Consider the following 20,498-nt stretch of genomic DNA (forward strand, 5'->3'; position numbering starts at 1 on the left):
GCTGCTGGAGGGGAAGAGAGAGAGAGAGGAAGGAGAGGGGGAGGGGTGGAGAAGCAGATAGGCGCTTCTCCTATGTGCCCTGGCCAGGAATCAAACCCGGGACTTCTGCACGCCAGGCCGACGCTCTACCACTGAGCCAACCGGCCAGGGCCCCAGAATTTTCTTTTTATTAAAACATTTTTAACAGTGTGATAAACTATGTATAACATAAGATTTGCTAACTTAACTATGTAAGGGCACTCAGTGGTATTAAATTCGTTCATATTGTTGTGTAATTATTACCACTGTCTATGTCCAGAACTCCATCTTGAAAAACTCAAATTTCATACATATGAAACAATAACTCCCCAAATCCTCCCTCCTCCTAAACTCTGTCCACCACCATTCTACTTTCTATCTCTGTGAGTTTGTCTAGTCTACATACCTCATATAAGTGAAATTGCATAGTATTTGCCTTCTTGTGGTTGGCTTATTTCACTTAAAATGAAAATATATGATACAAATTTAATTCTAAATATTTGACCTTAACTACGTATAGGAATGATTTATTAAGCATTATGCAAAAGCACCTTAAAATCTTTTTTGAGTTTTTTAGATTTGTTAATGAAATCATCAAAATCATAGATTAAATAAATATAAAAGTTTAAGGTATATCTAAGCATAAATAGCTTTTTGATATAATACAATATAGCTCTTAACATTTTATTCTTGAACAATATTTAAATATTGGTAAAATGAAGTATTAAGTGAAAAAAATTAAGTAGTAAGTTTATATACTTTTAAGTGTACTGGGCCTGTACTCATATAATCCCTGAAATACAAGGAGAGAAGAAGAAAAGTCAATCATATATATACTGAAATGATTGCAGTATTTTTTTCATAGGTGTTGAGCTGAATTTTACTTTACTCTTTCTCAAAATTTTATGTCTTACTGAAAATATATGTGGATGCAGGGAAAATATTTTCTGTTAAAATATAGGCGAGTAATGTTTATGTGCAATATCTTGTGAACTGATTCATTCAGTGATGGATAAATAAGCTTGTCAGTAGAGCAGTTAGTGTTTCCTGCTCTGTAGTTGTATTAACTAATGCTGTCTTCATGGCCAGCATCTTCTCTATCGGACCTCATGGATCATAGTTTCACATGCCAGATTCTTATTGCTAGTTTGAGAAATTGAACACATAAATAAAACACCTTTTTCAGGTAAGTAGCTTTTTTTATTTGTAGTTTTTCTTCTAAGATGCACCACCTGTGTCTGTAGTATACATTTTCATACATGGTTTTCAAACTCTAAATATCAAACATATGCGTGGATACTCAACATCTAAAGCTCAGAGAGAAACCAAAGGCTGAAAAGACACAAAAATTTAGTCCAATTTATGGTTCGAGCTCTACAATTTTTCCCCCGGGTATCATACTCCAAAATGACACCCGTATTCTACTCCTTGCTGTTTTCACTGTCAGCCAGATTTTGAACAGCCTCATGTGCAATGTGTAAGATTAATCTCCTCTTGAAAATAGTATTTCCTTAGCAATGGTTAATCCATGAAAACCTGAAAATTAAAAGAAATCTTTTGACTTCAAATAATGTAAAGCAGGAATTTGAAATGGTGTCCCAGTCTCTTCTTTTGCCTTTGATATTTAGATCCTTCTCTGAGCCCACTTAAACATTTACTGGACTCCCAGATATAAGGATTGCAGCTTTGTTTTGACATCCAAGTTCAAAAGGAGAATGTAGAATGATAACAAGCCTGTGAGCTCCTAAAACATGAGTAAGCTATAATCGGTAAGCATGTGCAATTCAATGAATAAAATCCACAGGAGAGAACACTCCAGCTGAAAGAATCAAAATATCATCTGATTTGTCTCCACCTCCTTTTTTCTAACATAATAGTGCACAGCTAATAACAGGAGATACTGAGTCTTTTGTTTTTGTGCAGATGTTTTGATTAAGGTGATGACCAATGGCAAGAAAAACAAACTAGATATGTGTCACAAAAAACTGCATTAAAGATCCTAATTTCTAAAATAGAGATATTTCTGGTTTGGTTACAGTCAAGTAGGATATGCTATGACCCATTAACTACCTTACTCTTCTCAAGAAATTCTTGCCCCTACCTTTGATACAGTGATCTAGGGTCTGTTGGAATCTGTGGGTTACCCTTCAATGCTCAGCAAAGCACGTCCTGGAATCTGTCCCACTGGAGTGTGGCTGCTTGAAGAGGTGAAGTCATGTGTCTGGGCAGTTGCTCAACAGGAAGTTGGGAAGAGAATTTGAATGCTGGCACTAAATTTGCTTTACAACTACTAGCCAGGACCTATTTGTATGGAGCTGAGAGAAGATTGGCGCTCAGGTATTGGGATGGAATTAAGCACTGTATTGAACTGCTGGGTTATAGAAGGATCGACTAAGTTATCAGTTCAGAGTGTTGAGAGTTGCACTTGATTATGGCAACTAAAATCATGTTTTGTTTTCTTCTGTTTCATTTCTTTTTACAAAACAGCTAATTTCTCACTGTCAGAAAAATATGCTCTTACCATTAAAACAATAGCATTTTAAAAATACAGCCACAATGTCCTGGTATAACACTGCTTCCCATTTTAAACATTGGAGAGTACCATAGGTGTGTTTTGTTATTTTATTTCTATTTTAATTCACACAATAATCTGATTTTATTCTGAAAAAACTGTTTGTGTGTGCATGAGTTTGTGTGGTGTCTTTGTTATTATACTGTTGTTACTTTATGCCTTTATTCAAAGTTTATTAAAATATAAGGTCTATATCACAATCGATATATATCTAAATTTGTTAAACCATGTTTTGAGGTATGATTAACAAACAAAAAGTTACACATTTTTGATATAGCAAATGCGATAAATTTGGAGAAAACTACAGTGTGTCCGTAAAGTCATGGTGCACTTTTAACTGGTCACAGGAAAGCAACAAAAGACGATAGAAATGTGAAATCTGCACCAAATAAAAGGAAAACTCTCCCAGTTTCATACCTATTCAGTGCAGTTCCATGTGGGCTCATGCACAGATTTTTTAGGGCTCCTTAGGTAGATATCCCGTATAGCCTCTACAGACTCGTCACTGACTGATGGCCTACCAGAATGGGTGTCTCCACCAAATTGCCGGTTTCCTTCAACTGCTTATCCCACCAAGTAATGTTATTCCTATGTGGTGGTGCTTCATTATAAAAGCGCCGATATTCATGTTGCACTTTGGTCATGGATTCGAATTCAGCGAGCCACAGAACACACTGAACTTTCCTCTGTACTGTCCACATCTCAACTGGCATGGCCGTGGGCTGCTCCACTCTACACATGGTGTTACGTCATCATCTGTGCATGCACACATGCTGCCACATCATCCTACAGAAACTGGGAAGGTTTTCCTTTTATTTGTTGCAGATTTCACATTTCTATCATCTTTTGTTGCTTTCCTGTGACCGGTCAAAAGTGCACCATGACTTTACGGACACACTGTATTTCAACAATCTATGCTATAAACATATCTATCTCCTCCAAAAGTTTTCTCCTAGCCTCTTTATTAATTATCACTGCTTTCTGGTGTGACAAAGACTCAACATAATGTCTATGCTTACCCTCTTAGCACTTTTTCAAGTATATAACACAGTGTGATTAACTATTGGCACTATGCTGTAGATCTCTAAGACTTATTAATCTTGTAGAAACAAACTTCGTAGCCTTTAACTAATACCTGGCCATTTTCCCGTAGCCCCAGTCCTTGATAACAATGATTCTACTATTTGCTCGTCCAAAATGTTCACCTTTTAATAGATTTTGATTGTCCTGTTGTTGTTAATTTATATAAATTATGTTAGTTCAAGCCTGACCTGTGGTGGCATAGTGGATAAGTGTTGAGCTGGAATGCTAAGGCCACTGGTTTGAAGTCCCGAGCTTGCACTGTCAAGGCACATACAAAAAGCAAATATGAGTTGATGCTTCCCTCTACCCCCCTTTCTCTCTCTCCTCTCTATAAAAATTAATAAATAAAATCTTTAAGAATAAGAAACCATGGTGAAGTGGTTACCACGGGGAGAAGGATGGGAGGAAGGAAGTGGGAGAAAAGGCATAGAGAGGGACAAATATGCAGTGATGAAAAATGATTTGACTTTAGGTGCTGTTGACCTGAAACCTATGCACTCTTACTGATCAATGTCACCCTGTTAAATTTAATTCTTTAAATTAAAAACAAAAAGAAATTATGTTAGTCCAGGATAGTTTCTATTTGTATGTTTATGCTAAATTTATCTAGGTTTTTCATGGATATATGTAACTTTTAAACACTATTTTTTTTTTCCGATTAGGAAACAATACATGGCCTAAAAGTAAGAAATATAGAGAAGAAAATAAATATTTTCCATCATTACACTATAAAAAATAATTATTAGTTTATTTCTAGCTAATAATTAACATCACAATCATCTTCCAGTATATCTTACATAAGCATATATCATGATGTACCAAGCCAACTCAGCTCTGCTGGTGCTATCTGTCTCAGAATTCTTTTTCATGCATGATTCTACTTTTATACTTTTTCATGCATGATTCTATAGTTTATACTTGACCACAGAAATATTTAGACAAAATTAAAAAGAGATGGGACAGTGCAGACTCTTTTTTTTCTTTTTTAGTGAGAGAGAGAGCAAGAGAGAGAGAGAGAAAGAGAGAAACACAGACAGACCGACTTATGGACAATAAGGAAGAGAGATGACAAGTATCAACTCATACTTTCATCATTTTTAATTGTTCATTGATTGCTTCTCATACATGCCTTGACTGGAGGGCTCCAGCTAAGCCAGTGACCCCTTGATCAAGCTAGCCACCTTGGGCTTAAGCCAGAGACCTTTCGGCTCAAGCCAGTGACCCTTAGGCTCAAGCCAGGCACCATGGAATCATGTTCATGATATCGCGCTCAAGCTGGTGAGTCCATGCTCAAGCCAGCGACTTTGGGTTTCATACCTGGGGCCTCAGCATCCCAGATAGATACACTGTGCCACCACTGGTCATGCAGTGTAGACATTTTTTTTCAATTGTTTTTTATTTATTGACTAATTTTAGAAAGAGAGCAGACAGAGAAAAACATTGATTTGTTGTTACACTTAGTTGTGCATTCATTGGTTGCATCATGTATGTGCCCTAACTGGGGATTGAACCTGAAACTTTGGCATATTGCCCCAAAGCTCTAATCAACTGAATGAATCATCCATCGCCAAAGAGCAGACATTTTTATGTTCTGAAGTACGAACTATGCTCATTGTAAAATGGTGGCTTATACACTCTGTCTCTGACCTGCAGCTGATCTCACTAGATTTTCTCTTTCAGCTTCTTGAATCGTGGGCCATATGCATCAAAGAATTCTCATTTCTCCTACATTACAGTGGTGTCTGCCATTGAGTTTGAAAGCTGTGAGACATAAACACAGACTCTAATTTGTGCTCATGGGGCCCAGTTTGTTCTCTGAAGTCCCAGTTTTTTTTACCTATTCTCCCTCACTTTGTATTTTACTTTCCTTGCTGACTCCCAGTCCTGTAAACATATTATGATTTCAAGCTTAGATTTCTTCACCACCCACAATTGAATATGAGTTAATCCTCCTGGTAAGTTCTTTGTGGCTGTGTTTTTCTGATCAGATTGTCATGACAAGACATATGCTATATTACAAAGCATAATATAAGACTTGGGCCCTGGCTGAAAAGTATGGTTGGTGAGAGCATTGTTTCATTAGGCAAGGAGTGTAGGTTCCTTTCTGGTCAAGGCATATCCAGGAACAGATCAATGTTTCTGCCCCCTGTCTTACTTTTCTAAAATATCAAAAAATAAATTAAAAAAATATATATATAATGCTTAGGATCTTACTGTAGTCTACACAGATTTGCATCTGATACTTTCATAAATATTATGTAATATATAATTCATATGCCATTCCTTAAAATAAATAATTTAATAATAATTTAATTTCCACAACACTTTCTAAAATTTTTAAATATATTGAATATACTGATATGGTAACTGAAGTTTTTTAAATATATTGAATATAGTATGGTTATCATAATGCATATTCTTATATATGAATATTCATATTAATTTCTATTTATGTCCTTACCTTAAATCCCTAAGGGTAGAATTAGTAGGTCAAATGGACTTTTTAATATTTATGCACAAATTTCTTTCTAGAAATGCTAATATTTGCAACAAAAGTATAGAAGACAATTCATCTTATATCGTTATTTTATTATAGTTCAATATTTTAAGCAAATTCTTTTTCTCTTTATACCTGAAGTATATTATCTGAATTTTCTTTATTTTTTTCCATCTTCTTTCAGCTGTCTAGAAATAATTTATATTAATTATTTAAAATATGTACAATTTCTTCTAGTTTGAAGTAAAATCTAATTATATTTTATTCAAATATTATATCAAATAGTCCACCATTCCATTTGGAATGTTGTTTTAAAATTACCAGAGAATTATATATGTATGTTTGTGTATATAAATACATATACATAATTTAAAATATGAACTATATACAGATGGGAAGAAAAGAGTCAATGATTCTATTTTCTGATAGAAATAATCATTAGCATACTTCTTTCAGACATATGGTAAATACGTTCTGTAGAAAAGTGGTAAGTGTTGTGTGTGTAAGCATATATGTGGATACATGACTTTTTAAATATCATTTAATAATCATGATGTATTTATCTTTTCTTTTGTGGTCCTTTCAATTACTTCTCATTTTAATTATACAAATCCTAAGATGAATCATATGCATATGTAAGTTTTTGTACATATCCACAAATATTTCCTCAGGTTAATTTTCAGAACTTAAATAATCAGAACAAAGAATCTTTTTTTTTTTTTTTGAACTCATATATTTTACAGAACTGCTATTTAAGATTTTATCTTCTTAAATTACCCTGAGTCTGGTGAACCTATTGATTTACATACAGATGAAAGTCTCAAGCTCAGGAAAATTTTCTTCTATTATACTTTGTGAATCTTTCTCTTCTGATCTAGTTTTCAAAAATATTATACAACATGGTATATATAAATATATCATATAAAACAAATATGCATGCAAATACATACACACAAACACCACCATATGGATAAATTTTCAATAGATGACATTTTTAATATCATTAATGTAATCTCTTTGGCTTTTTCTTGAGAATTTGCACCATCATTGCTTAGATGACTCATTCCCAATTGCCTTACTGTCCACAACACTTTTAATTACTGATTCACATTTTAAATTGCAATGCACTTTGTTCTACTTCTGCCCTTGGAAATGTTGCACTATCAGAAGTGTAGCCTTTAAATGCATATTGATATGTGAGAAGGACCACAGGGTGGTAAGGTGAGTAGAGATTAAAAATTCATATAGCTACATTAAAAAGCAGATTTTTGAGTGTTGCAGTGTGGATTTCAATTGTGAAATGGTAAAAAATAAATCAGATGCAGTAGCTAACCACACTAATCTGACATCTTTTAACAAATGATTATATCCTCTTGAATATTCTATGTGATAAGAAGAATTGGGTGTCTTATTTCCATTCAGTAATGATGAAGCAGAAGGCCAAAGACTTTAGCTATATACAAAGTCACCCAATGTTGGTTACGCAACTAGTAGGACTCAATATAGGTCATTTCTGTTGCATGTGTTAATTTGGTAAAGAATAGAATGAGACTGATTCTCATATTTTTCATGGGCTTTATTTGCCATGGACAAATTATCTCAAAATAGACTGTATACCTCTGTGCCACATAGTTATGTCTAATGTAGGAGCAAAACCAAACTGTCGGCACTGTTGTCCAAATATGCGTTATACATATAGTTATAGCTTTTGAGGACTTTAAAGTAAACAAAATGGATTACTTTGTTTTTTATTTTGCTTCTAAGAATATCATGCCATCCCTTAAGATCTAGATGCCTATGGGTGGTTGTTAATAAGACCAATGTAGGAAACTTGATTTGTTTATGAAATAGCTAACATTCATGATAGCAATTGCATTTCCAATTCTGAACAGTGGTCACAGGACTCCAGGAACAGAAATCTGTTATGTTAATTGCAGGGAGCAGGAAAGGGACTTGGTGTCTGATTGAAAGACAGTATTTGGTATTTGTTGTTCAGCCCGTTGTCATGATGGTTTGGTCTAAATACTTACAATAAAGAGCCACTCATAAATGCTTATTATATTACATTTGTCCATTATAATCATAATACATTTAGATAAATATTTTTAAAGAATTTGCACTCCTGGAGATTTGTAGATATTTTCTTCCTGCTATTGCAGTATTTTGCTGCTTGCTTGCTTTATATCTAGTTATACTGTTGCAGAGGGTTTAATTATGATTAATCTTGTATTTGCTGAAATACCAAGTTACATTTTAAATGTTATTTCGGTAAAGTGCATTGTTTATTCATTTATTAAGTAGATATAAATCTAGATGTTGACATCCATATGGATATAAACATATACTGAAAGAGATTAGATATAGATCATGTCTATGATGTGCCAGGCACTGTTAGCAAATCTGAGATAAAAACAGTTGTGTAAAGTGTCTTCTCAGTATATTACAACTTCTTTTCATATTGAAAGTCAAATTTATTTCTATTTAATGGTGATTTATATGCAAACATTTCCCAGTCAACCAACATTAATGATGTAAAAGGATTTTTTTAGATATTTGTGCAGAGTTAGGCAGACACTTACACCTGTATTTTAAATAATTGCAATTCTTTTTGCATGAGATTATGCTTTTGTTGCAAATATAAAGATCTATAAACTGGTGTCCTACTTGTGGGTCATTGAGTTAAATGGAAGTAAAAAATGCATTCTAACAGCCAACATTATTTAGATGGTGTAAAGCCAGTAGCCATGGCACCATCACAGCCGCCTGGCACATGCAGGTTCACATTGGATTCGGACAGACGGTAATGAAACATGGAGCCAAGAACTGGTGGGCCATTAGCTTTAATCCTAGCTGCACCCGGCAGGCTAAAAATATACACAGTGGGGAAACACTTCCCTTTCCATTCAGGGTTCCCAAAGCCACTGACTTACCCAAGTTTCCTAGAATCAAAGGTTTCTACCTCACCAGCCTTATTCACCACTGTTTCCCATCTCCTTCTCTCTGCACAAACTCTGCACAAACTGGCTTCTCCATCAGCACTCTGCCATCTTGGCTGCTTCTCCTCTCCTCCACGTGGCCTTTCTCTGCTCTCTCCTCTAATGCTAATCTCAGGAACCAAGAGACCAAGCTCCCGGTCTGCCCCATTTTATGGTGTAGAAATCAAAACCTTTAATCCAATTTACAAACAGGGAAGTCTCTGGTACAAAGTCACTTAAGGTGGGAAAGGCTTAGTCTTAAAACTAAGCCTTAAGGTTGGGGTTGGAAACCTTTTTGGCTGAGAGAGCCATGAATGCCACATATTTTAAAATGTAATTCTTTGAGAGCCATATGACTCGTGTACGTTACACATTATCCAATAAAAATTTGGTGTTGTCCCAGAGGACAGCTGTGATTGGCTCCAGCCACCCACAACCATGAACATGAGTGGTAGAAAATGAATGGATTGTAATACACGAGAATGTTTTATATTTTTAACGTTATTATTTTTTTATTAAAAATTTGTCTTTGAGTCAGATGCAGCTATCAAAAGAGCCATATCTGGCTCGCAAGCCATAGGTTCCTGACCCCTGCCTTAGGGAATAACAACCCTGCTTGCTTACAACCTGTTCTCCACATCCAATGCAAACCATAAGCGAGCAAAACTATATATCATATTTACAAACTTATTTGACCAACAGATGGATTCAGAGTTAACTTTATCCATTGCCCAAATAAAGCTTCAAGAAGCTTAAAAACTTGCTATGGAAGATAATGTGCAATACTAGAATCAATTACTTGGTCAATGTTACTTTATTATTATTAATAAGTATAATTAAAGAATGCTAATTCACAGTCTGCTAGTTATCCAGTTTTATAGATTTGCTTACTTTAATGCTAGGTATATAAAGTGTTAACATGAAATAGGTAGGAATATTTTCCTTTAGCATTTGAGTATTTAGCTGTTTATTCCAAAACATTAATTAAATACTTTTAATTTATAAGACAATGTACATTGTATCAAAATATTACTTAGTATCTGTAGCTACATCAAAATATTTGAAGCAGGGAGTTTTATTTGTCTAATTGGTTCATTTCTTTACATAATTGGAATAGAAATGGACTCATTAAGCTGAATATTTGTTTATTAGTGAAGATTTAAAGTAAATGTAGTTGCATTTCCAAAGGGAAAGAAAATCAGTGGGAAAATCTGGTTGTGATTATGAACAAATAGGAATAGTCTTTAAAATATTTATATAATCTTCAAAAAGATTCAAGATACTATTTTATAAAATGGTTTTGTTTTACATACAGCCTTTGTTATCTCATTAAAAAGTATAGATCAGCACCTATTATATGACAGCATTGTGTTATATCCTGTGGCTAAGATAGTGAGCAAAACAAACATAGTCTATGGTTCCATGGAAAATTCAGCCTACTGAGGGAGTTTAATATTGAAGTAATCAAACAAAAGCAAAATTAGTAATAAAATATTTTAATTTTCTATAAGATAGATACGGAGGGTGTGTGGCCAGTAGTCATAGACATCGTGGTCAAGCCTGCGCAGGTTCCCATTGAATTCGAACAGACCGTAAAGAAACAGTGGAACCAGAAAATGGTGAGTCATTCCTTTATTAAAGTCTAGCACGGGTCAATGAACAAACACACAGGGAAATTACTTCCCTCCTCATTCAGAGCTCACAAAGCCCTGATCCAGTTCCACAATCAGGAAAATCTTCCCTGGTTTCTCCTAAAATCATAGGTCCCCAGAACCTCAGTAGGACTCCCAAAGCCCCTCCTCAGCTCTGGTTCCCCATCTGCGCACTTTCTCTTTCCCTGTTAACATGGCTTCTTCCTCAGCACCCTGCATTCTCTCTGCTCTCACTCCAGAAACATGGCTTCCCTTTGCCTCTTCTCCTTCTTCTCATCTTTTCAAAACTTTCTGGCGCAAAAACCTCTCTTGCAGCAAACATTAGTAAAACAATGGCCCTTCCCAAGCAGCAAGGTAATTTGCAGTTTCGCAGACCTACATGTACCTGGTGCTGTTCAGCCCCCAGTACAAACTATAGTGAGCAAACATAAAAATCATATTTTACAAACTTATTTGATCAACAGAGGGCTATGACTATGTGTATATATTTGTATTATATGTGTATTAAATATAAATAATACAAGGGCATAAGTCATTGGATATGGGGAAAGAAGGAAAAGTTCAAAGATTAAGTTTTAATTATTGGCTGTATACATAGCTGTGGTCATTCACAGAAAAAGGGATCTTAAAGATCATTGTAGTACATAAAATTAATAGGGTATAATTCACAGGTGGGCAGAGAAGATCATTAACTTTGGTTTTGCACATGTTGAGCTGGAATTGCACTTGAAATATCTAAAAAAGTTTAGCACCTAGGACATATTCATTGTAAACTCAGAGATAGAGAAATAAATTTATAAATTATGGACCACAGAGAAGAAACATAGCCACAAGATTGCAGATAAAAGCTAGAGATTGAGGGAAAAAATAGCATCTCTAAAATAAAAATATTATAGGGTCTAATAGTTGTACTGAATAAAGATTAGACTATGAAAGAAAAATGAGATAAATAAAATAAAAAGAGCATGCTATTAAGTTCACTGTGATAATTATTTCACAATTTAGACATATAGTAAATCATCACATTGCATACCTTAAATATACTATACAATTTTTACTTGTCAGTGATATCTTAATAAAGCTCTTCTTAATTAATCTTAGTTAGTTGAGATTTCTGTACTAAGGTCAGATTTTCACAGTGAAGAATATGATACATTGTAGATTCCCTAGATGACTAGTGTTATATATCATATCCTTGCTCTTTGGCTTTCACTCCGATAAACTACATTTCAAATTGAGTGTATTCAAACCAATTCTTGATGTTTAAATCTTACCCCCACAAACATTTTTTTTCTTTTTTTCCCCTTATTATCTTTAATTGTTCTTTTTAGCTCAGCTTTAAATCCTACAAACTCTATCGCAAAACTATCTGATTTCTTCATTACTGTGCTTTGACTATGACCATCATAAACTGAGCAATTACTCTTTGTATTGGCACCCATAGCAACAGTTCATCTGAACTTTCCCCAAAGGACCCTTGCCCCCCACCCTCAACACCCACCCCACCTTTATAACAATGTACTAGATACTCAGCTTTCAGAAAGTTTTGCTTTTAATGAGCCAAGTCATTCTTTTCTTGTCCACCTCCAAGTTACAGTATCTTAAACACCTTCCCCTTATAATTAAAATAAAATCTAAATCCAAACAACAATTTTTAATGAGAGCGCATTACATTAAATTCCTTCCTAACTCAAAGACCTGTCTTTAATAACACATTTTTAACATTGCCCGAAATAATCTCCTCACTATTCATTGGTGGATTGCCCTGCGTCCTCTCCAGGCATTAAAGAGAACTGCACAAACTCATATTCAAGTGGAAGCTGGTTTTGTCCTTCTTATCATAATGTGATTATTGATTCCACTGTGTAATGATTTCTAATTACTGTTTCTTTTGTTTACTTGGTTTTGTTTTATTTTTTATTTTTTGTCAGATACCCTTCTCAAATTTAAGCTGCATGAACAAAGGATGAGATCACCTTTTTTCTCTATTTTATCCTTTACATTTAGCCAGATGACTAGTACATTGCAGAGGATCAATAAATACTAGTTGAAAGAATGACAATCTCAAGACCTCAGTTTATTAATCAATATAATACATAGGAATGGGTTAGATAATGCATATTGTCCCTTTTCACATCAATAATATTACTATAGTATATTTGAATAAAATAATTTGACAAGTTGAATCACTTCACCAAAATTGATTGTGATTCATAGTTAATGAATATATTTGTTGGATCAGTGGGGTAGGTTAGGGCAAATGTAATAGTTCCAGGTCAAATCAATTACTATATTGCTTTATATAAAAAAGGGATGTAGTTCAAGGGACATTTTATCCTCATCATTTTTCATTTCACAATCTTGATACTGACAGTTTTGAAACTAAAGTGCTGATACACTAGTTTCAGTTCATTGAAAAGCAGGAAACAACAAAAGTACCACACAGTGGGAGGTACATTACTTTTATGAGGTACTGATTTACTCTTGCTGACTCCATATTTTAGAGGTTTTGAGATTGGAAATAATATATTTTTTATCCAAGTAATCTCCAACTGAAGTATAAACTTCAGTACCTGGATCTTACAGAAATGGAACAAAGTCAAAATATCAAATAGACAATCTTTATAGGTTGGGTCATGCACTCCAAGGTCCCTCCCTCAGGACAAAGCACTCATGTATTAAGCTGCTAGAAATGTTGGTTTCTGAGATCTCAGGGCTGAATCCCTTCTCAGGAATTCCTCTATACCTTCTCTGAAGGATATCATTTTACCAATATTACACTCCCTTCCCAGGGGAGGCTTACATCAAATTACTGGTTGATGTGATGTTAAAAAGGCCTGGCCTGACCTTGAATAGGAACAACTCCAAAGAGCTGTAGCAACTGTGAAATTCCTGTGTGTTATCCTGCAACTTCAACACAGTTTAATATTCTTGCTGTGTCCAGTCTAGTTTATTTATTTATTTATTTAATTCCCTTAAAGGTTCCATTCATACAAGTACTTTCAAGGAATATCCTGTATGCAAATCTCTGCCTCAGGGTTTGATTTCTTAGGAGTCCTACTTACACACCATGCATTCTAAAATATATTTTTGCCAATGTCCACAATAAAAAAAATAAACAATGTTTTATGAGAGAACATTGTTAGCGTCACCTATGTGCTTGTTAGAAGTGCAAAGACTCAGACCTGATTCCAGTCTCAGTAAATCAGAAGCTTAGAAATGGAACCCAGGCATATGTGATGGACTCATCTCTCCAAGTGTCTCCTATGCATATCTGAGTTTGAAAAGCATTGTAAAGATTAATTGCTGATGGAGAAAGAATGGACAGTACAATTATGTAATTATTTTAAAAATAACAAATTGGCTATTAATTTATTAATTAAACTGATAGAAACATCAATATCAGAGAGTTATATATTATTGATTACTGTCTCTGTTTTACAAATAAAATTTACTGCTCACAAAAATTAGGAAATATTTCAAAATAAATATGAAGCTATAAACTATCCCCTCATTTTTGTATATATACAGTAGTTATAGACTAATAGAAGTAGCTTAGATTTCCATTCTAATGTGTGGTTTCATACATTCTTCCAGTTCATTCCTTCAGTGTAAACCTAGTACTTTAACTTTTCTATTTTTTCTATTGAGCCATTAATATAGTTCTAAAAATCAGGTCATCAAAAGTGTTTCCGGAAGCCTAACAATTGCAAGTACAAAACCCCTGTATTAGGTTCTCGCTACACAGTTCACAAATTGCTTTCATATGTTCTGTGTCATCTGATGCTAACTGAAATCATGTGCCAAGTTTTATATTAATAAACAGATAGGAACGTGTGCATTAATTGAGGCCAAAGGGCTTGCTCAAGATTAAGCTTGGGACTATTAGAATAAGATCAAGATTCAGGTTGTCTGAGTCCACACCCTCCCCCCTATTAATGGGAGTTCATTGGAAGATCTGTTATCATCTCTCTATCTATGGTGATTCTTCTCAATTCTAATAGAATTACCTTGATATGTGATCTCCTTCAATTAAGAGAACATAACACAAAATCAACTCTGCAGTACACTCTCCATAAAACCTACTTCTTGTTGCCTCTGGGTCTGTGTGTTCGTACATGTGAAATGGCTTTATGCTCTAAGAGAGATTGAAGGCGGAATTAAAGTATCTGAAAATATGGAATTATTTTCCTGTTGATATTCAGTTCAGTGTATCTGATATTTGGAATTATTTTAGACAATATAAATAATCTTTATTAATTTTTGACATACATGCATTATTTATCATGTGTCTATTGTATGCTAGTCATATTGCTGGGTACTGTGTAAAAAGAGATGAGAGAAATAATGTCCCTGCTCTCCTGGAGAATGTTATCTAGTGAAATGAAAAGATGATGACAAGTAAACAAACACATACTATAGCAATAACAAAGTGCAAAGCGGATGAAGAAAATCACCCTAAAACTGGGGTGCTAAAATGCAGAAAAATGGAAAGCAGAGGAACTGCCCAACCTAATTACTTTATGCTATATATTAATAGTATTACTGTTTGTGGTAGTAATACCACTTAGTGATACATAGTCAAACTATAAGAATCTATTTCTCTAAGGTCTTTATTTTTTTTTAATTTAGAAAATTAAATTTAACAGGGTGGCACTGATCAATAACAGTACATTGGTTTCAGGTAAACATTTCTACAGCATTTGAACTGTTGATTATGTTGTATACCTATCACCCAAAGTCAAATCATTTTTAATCACCTTATATTCATCCCTCTTCCCACCCTTTTCCCCACCCCTCTCCCACATTCCCATATCCCCCCTCACCCTGGCAACAATTTCACTTCTCTTTAAGGTCTTAAAATATTTGCAGCTAAAAGTTCATTTTAAGAAAAGGGTGATGTATTTCCAACATTGTTGCAAATATGGCTACAGGTTGCTAGAATTAAAAAACTTAAATGCATTCTCATTTTTATGCTAATACATCCCATTAGCACTTCTATGCAATAACACATTGACAAAGTGATTGCATTGACCTTCATTGATTCCCTTTAGGTAAATGCTGAAAGGCTTTGCCACAAAAAAAGAAAAAGAAAAAAAAAAGGTTTCTGGTCACCTTCTAATTTTCCCGTGGACTGGAATGGGGATTGCTGGTGACACCGCGTGCAGTGGGTGGCTTTACATACACCTTTCAAGAGAAGGCAGACAGACGGCAGCAGCAGATGGGGTATATTTATAATCCCAAGCCTCCCCACTGAGCAGTCATTTAAACATCTGGGCCTGAGAAAAGGTCACCGGTGCTGGAATGAGTTCAGATGTGTCATAACCTGTTTCACCTACACCATCATGTACATAATGATTGTTAGCAATTCTCCAAAGCATAAGGATGTTCAAATTGTTTTTCTCCTGTTTCTACTATTCTATTTACTTTTTTATATAATTAATCAAGATATTCTCACTGAAAAAAAAAAAAAAAAAGAGCACATCAGCCCAAGATTGTACAATTAGTGCATCCATAAAAGCAATAGCTAGGCTTATGGACACTTAGAATATGCCAGACTCTGAGAGAGCCACCTTCCCTCCATTATCACAGTCAATCCACTAAACCATCCCATAAACTAAAACGATCACTATTCTATTGCTTAAATTCTTTAAAGTAGAAAAAAGGTATGAAAAATGATCCAATAACTTTGTGATCAGATGAATCCAAGTTTTCTCTGGACTGTGCTTCTCTTCCCCTAGGATATCGTGACAATTTTCACATTAGTCAGTGTGGCCACTGGGACAGTTGGAAGTATCGTGGAAGAATTTTCTACCTGGAAATAATTCCTCTCCATCACCATAAAAATTGGTTGCTTAGATATTGAGAGAAAGTTATTTACAAAGATTATCATCATAGACTCTAGCAGTAAATATCACTTTAGTTTTAGCCATTTATCTCCCATTGCCATAAAAAGCCTGGCAGCATTTATAAACTCTTGGGGCTAGGGAGAGGGGAAAAAAATAATTCACCTTTTCAGGGTTTTAAGAAGGCCAATCATTTGACTCATTCTATTAAACAAAACCAAAGCCATACAAAATTCTCAGGATTGGACAAATCTTGGAAAATATCACATATGATATAGTAGGTCTAGCTTTCACTGAAGCTGAAGTCCTTCTCTATTTATACACCATCGATTTGGGGGTGGGGTAGGATTACTGTATCAGAGGAGTGAGGAAAACAAATGAGTATAGTAACACATGTATAACTAAAATTTAATTGAATGTTTTTCTAGGTCATAAAATATCACCTTCATAAGCTTGGAATTGGACGGGTTACATCAGATGATGTCTAAGCAACAAGAGAACAGAAATATACATCTCTTATAGACTTCCCAGGAGTGAATTTGCTCCAACTGACTCCTCATTAGGCAGGTGTCAGCTTAGCGACATCGTCCGCTTACCCTCTTGTATCTGGGTGAGCTGTTTCTCCCATGACACCCTTTAACTCGCTCTGTTGACACCTGTAACAGCAGCTCAACATAATGCATCGAATGGATACAATATTGCCAACAGATGGATTAGAAATTTTTTCTATCAGAAGGCTTTTTGCTTCCTGTAATATACAGGGGTGGCAAAAGTAAGTTTGAAGATTTGAGAAACAGAGTTTATACTCGTATTGTAATTTATTAATTATTGTATTATTATTTGTACTACAACTGCAATATATATTATGTATATTCTTACAATCACTCATCTAGATATTCTCAATTGAGTTCTGGTTTTATTCACATAGGCTACAGGGTCCCTAACAATTTTCAGAAATGAGTATAATAGAACAATTGGGTGATAAATTTAATCAACAGCTGTTTGCATCTCTGAGTAGTCTGCTTTGTTCTATGCTTCTATGATTCAATGATAGATATTGAACACAGACTTCTGAGAATAAAAACACAGAAACAGACACCCAAAAGTATAATATGATACACTTTTAAAATTAAAAAAAGCAAGTAGAAGAGGAAACAATGAGTAAAAGAATGGTGGAGGGCAAGGTAGGGATAAGTTATCTTTGAAAAGTATGCAAGAATAAATAACTCATCAAATTACATTAATACTGTACAAACACTTTGACATTAACTAAAATAAGTTTAGATTAAGTCAGTAAGAAATGAAAACATAACTGTAAATATTTCAAATATAATAACCATTCAATTCATTTTTATTGACTCTCATGTATAACTAGTGATATTTATAGGTTATCAATATCTTATATTTGAATATTTTCTCCAATATATGATTTTATTTTAAGATAAATATCAAAAAATTTTGGAGAACATGAGCTTCTCTTACAGAATATATATACTTTTAATTTTTCTCATTGATTTAAGAAAGAGAGAGAGAGAAGAAGGGTGAGAGAGAGAGAGAGAGAAGCATCAACATGTTGTTCCATTTAGTTGTGCCCTGTTCTTTCTCATATGTACCCTGACTTGGGATTGAACTTGTCACCTAGGTGTGCAGGCATGATACTCTATCTACTGAATCACTCTGCCAGGGCCTCTTAAAAAATACTTGAGGACCAATTTTGACTTCCAAAGTTTTATTATTCCATTATGCAAGTCTCTACAAAGTAGATTTTCTTGGTCACATTAACTACTTTTTGTCTAAAAAGTTTAATAATACAGAGCAAATGATGCATTTTCAACATATATATTTAATTTTCACTGCCATATCTTCCCACTCTCAAAAGATTCATTTTGATTTACTATGACTTTAAAGTTTGACAATCACCAAGAGTTGGTGCTCATTCTCTACTCTCTGCTCATCACCACCAAGGAATAGTCTATTCCTTCCTGAGGAAGGAATTGTAGACCATGATTGATTTTTTTGAAAGCAGCTGGTAACATGTCTTGTGATGATTCTCTCTGACTGATATGAAAGGGAAGAGGATGAGAGAGTTGTTCAAATTAAGCTCTAATTAAAACACAGTAAGCTTACTCCAGTCATTCAGGAATAATTTTGTTGTCTAGGTAATTATTCAAGCAGATTGACTGCCATTATAATCTCTAACTTTGACTCCAGGATGCTCCTTCTTTATCTGTTTTTTGACCTTTACTCCATCCTTTCTAACTTCAGAAGGTGACTGAGAGAAAGAGAGATTGTTTGGACTTTGAGTCTGGAGTTTAAATATATTTTATTGACAGCTTTTAAAAATATATGTACCTTATTATGAAAAGGCAGTGAGACCTTGTCCTGGATAGGGACCATTGTGAGTGTGTCAATGATACATTTGCATGGATTTGCATGGACAATGATCTCTGGCATGCATGCCCCTCCCCTCAGTTATTAACACTCTTTCATTATTTATTACTTTCTAACTTTGAAGCATTTCCAAACATAAATCATTCTCATTGGGGACTAACAGCTCAGATAAACAGTATTTTAATCATCTTTCTTTTGTTACCTAGCTGTGATACATATCATACCTGGTACATCAAATCAATAGTCATTATAACTCACTTTTACAAGTCACCTTCTGATACAATTAGCATCGTGCAATTATAAAGCAGTGTTCTCAAAAGAAAACCATTATTTCTCGTGAGCTATTATTTTTAAATAAAATTATGAAAGAGCTCCTTGATAAAAGTACACACCTAACAACTTCATATTAAATGCAAATTTCAGATCCCTACATTTTCTGTCTAAGGACTATCAAAATAATAAATCTCTCATATTTAAAAGAAAAATAAAATTAAGAGAGGAAAACTTGTGAGCCTAGACATCTGGCCATTTGACAGATGAGACACAGGGCTAAAAATTATTTTGTCCTGATTTCATCAAATATTGATTTATAGATATTTTAGTGTCAGTAACATGTGCAGAGTCATAATGTTTTCAATGCTTACTTTTCTAAGGTGAATACAGATAATTTATTCCAGGGACTAGGGGTCCAAAGGGAAGCAACATGAAATGGTGAACTCTACACTTAAGGATAAAGCGAGGGCTGGGGCCATTATTTTTTGTGACATTTGGGTCTTGAGCAATAATTTGGGGCCACCTGGATTTTATTAGCTCAAAGTAAACTAATGTCAGAATAATCTTTAATGTAACTTTTGCCCCGCTTCCTCATAATTGCTGAGGTCTCCTCCTCTCCCCTTAGGGAAAATAGCTGTTAGGATTCAAGCAAGTGAAACAGCGTTGGAAGAGTGTGTCCCTCTGGAAGCTCTTACAACATTGGCTGAACAGTTCTGTTAATACTGAGACCTGCAAATGAAGAGTAACTGAGTCTCTTACATCAGAAGCAGGAGCACAAGAGTTCATACACCCACTACTCGCCCTGGGAGAAATTCTGACACAGGTTAAAATCTGATGTAGACTTGCTGAACTCCACCTCCTGTTTTAAAACTCTGTTTTATACACATGGACTGTAGATTTACTTGCCTATGGTCAGCTTGAGAAAAAGAACCCAGGTGATGCGAGGCCTCTTTGGAATGATATATACCTGACATGGGAATTGACATGAAGCAGGCTTAGACACACACAGTCCGTTACCACGCAAAAGCCATGGAAACTGGAGGCATGCACTGTAATTACTGGTCATCAGGGAGACCTGTGTATGACATTTTATGGGATTGGAAGGTCAAAGGTCAATATTAGACTGAGCATCAACTATCACCACCATGTCTTTTACTGGTTGGAATCAAAGTAATTCTGCTTACTTAACTG

The sequence above is a fragment of the Saccopteryx leptura genome, chromosome 6 (genome assembly GCF_036850995.1).
Source record: "Saccopteryx leptura isolate mSacLep1 chromosome 6, mSacLep1_pri_phased_curated, whole genome shotgun sequence".
NCBI classification, from domain to species: Eukaryota; Metazoa; Chordata; class Mammalia; order Chiroptera; family Emballonuridae; genus Saccopteryx; species Saccopteryx leptura.